We start from the raw sequence: 2,219 nt of genomic DNA, 5'->3' as shown, positions 1-2,219 counted from the left end.
AGACATGCTGTGAATACTAGTACTAAGAAGACAAATTTGCCATGAAAAGACATGTGAATTCTCTTCTCCTTTTTTAAAATGTAACTTTTAGATAATTGAAGAAATAGTAAAATAACCCTCTAAGAATAAGAACTTGATTTCTAAGGAATAGTAGGAAGAATTCTGGACAAAAATAAGAAATCATTAGTGATTTATTGTCATTTCTAAGTGGTAACTTCATGTAGTTAAGTTATTTTTCTTCAAATGTATTCTGAAATCCAGTTAAAATATGCATCAAGAATTTTGTTGAGTCTATGAGGATTGGGGCTTTGTTAGTGTATTGTGTGAGTAGTATACCCTCCAAATTTATGTCCACACAGAACCTCAGAGTGTGACTTTGGTAATAGGCTCTTGGCCGATGTAATCAAATGAAGATGAGGTCATAATGGATGTTCTGATGACTGGTGTTCCGATAAGGAGAGAGATTGGGATAGAGAGGCCCACACAGGGAGAATGTGGTCATGTAAAGACAGATGCACAAATTGTGGTCAGGCAGCTTCAATCCTATGCTAAGGATTGCTAAAGACAATGCTAAGGATTGTCATCAATCACCAGAAACTAGGAAGAGGCAAGGAAGAATTCTTCCCAATAGCCTTGTGAGGGAGTAGGGCCTTGCCAAAACCGTGATTTCAGACTTGAATTCTCCAGAAATGTGAGAGAATACATTTTCACTGGTTTAAGCCACCAGGTTTGTAGTATATTGTAATGGCAGCCATAGGGAACTAATATAATCAGTCAAATACATTATACAGGCAAGAAACTAAAGGGTGGAAAGTGGAGTTTGCTAGATAATGGAGATGCCATATTATGCATATCATCTCGAGCCAGGAAGAAAGAGAAATGGAAATTTTGGAAGGGGGTAAGGCCAATGGATTCTGTAATGAAAATAGGTAAAAATCTTTATTAAAGAGGGACATTAAAATAAGAAAGATAGAACAATAGCTGATAGTGACTGCAGTAATATTCTTTAAGTCCATATTTTAGAAGTGTTGTAATACAATTATAATGACAAGTTCTGAGGTATGATCATGTGTTTGTCTAGGAAAGGCTGGAAAAATAACAGGACTTTGGAAGGTCGGGATAATGGGATGTTGAAGTGATTGAACCAGGCGCAGTGGAGAAATGCAAGCTACTAAATGATTCAAGAAATAGAGGTTACAGTAAAAGAGAGGCCACATAGGACAGAAAGAAGGAGTGATAGCAAGTGGTATGCTTTAATTTCAGGCACTTCAAATATAAGTGATATGTCAAAATATCAGCAAGAAATAATATAGACACATTCTCTACTTTCAAGTTCTAAGGTCAAAGTGTCTGACACTAGCATTTACACATACATAAATACGACTTGATATTTTAATAAAATAAAAAAATCATTTTTTTAACCAATGGAAAACATGAAGTTGTCAGGCAATTTATGATATAGTATCATCTTTTGAAATTTTAAGTGCTAAGTGTATTTTTTCAGGGGTCAGTTCTTAGTCTGCTACTATTAAACATTTTTAAAATTAATGATTGGGGTGATGAACCAGAGTGTATCTTTAGTAAATTTGCTGATGACACCAATTTGGTAGGACAATTAGCACATTTAAAAGCTGGATTAAAATTCAAAATGACCTTGATGAGTTGGAGAGGAGCCTGGATATAAACAAGATGAAGTTGATTAAGTTCATGTGCCGTAATTCATTTAGCCTATTTCACATTCGCAGTGGCCAAACCATTATGCAACTCTGATCGGAACTTTTAATCAAAATAGTTTGAACTATCTATCTTCATTGCAATGCAGTCACAGCAAATGTGAAGTCAAGATTTTTGTGCATCCAACTGGCATAAAACCTGACGAAGTTATTAGTTTAATCAAAATGCTGCTGCTGCTAGTGTTCTTCAAGACATGAACACTGAGGTTTAAATGGAAATATATCTACCAAAAATCACATCAGAAAGCTCGATCTTTCTCAACTGAGAAAAACAACAACAAAAAAATCTGGATATTGGAGAAACCACAAGTATTAATACCATGTAAATTGACAATTGTGTTATAAAAATAAAACAAACATGATAAATGCATGAGTATAAAATTTTGGATAATATTTGTTAGTATATTAGTTACCTAATGTTTTTTGGAAATTTCTATAACTGAATTATGGTGTCAAGACTTTGAAAAATGAATTATCTCTAAGTAA

The 2,219-nt window shown here is 33.9% G+C and overlaps 1 long non-coding RNA gene across 1 annotated transcript; it reads left to right on the top strand.

The window, feature by feature from the left end:
- Positions 1–460: 460 nt before the first annotated feature.
- LOC142873780 (uncharacterized) lies at positions 461–1,967 on the top strand. Its single transcript, XR_012921757.1, has 2 exons — positions 461–691; positions 1,746–1,967. It is a non-coding gene; the product is annotated as an uncharacterized LOC142873780 (long non-coding RNA).
- The last annotated feature ends 252 nt before the right edge of the window (positions 1,968–2,219 follow it).

This window comes from Microcebus murinus, chromosome 11 (assembly GCF_040939455.1).
Source record: "Microcebus murinus isolate Inina chromosome 11, M.murinus_Inina_mat1.0, whole genome shotgun sequence".
In the NCBI taxonomy this organism is placed as follows: Eukaryota; Metazoa; Chordata; class Mammalia; order Primates; family Cheirogaleidae; genus Microcebus; species Microcebus murinus.
The sequence above is the reverse complement of the archived record's forward strand: the minus strand, read 5'-3'. Positions and strand labels throughout refer to the sequence as shown.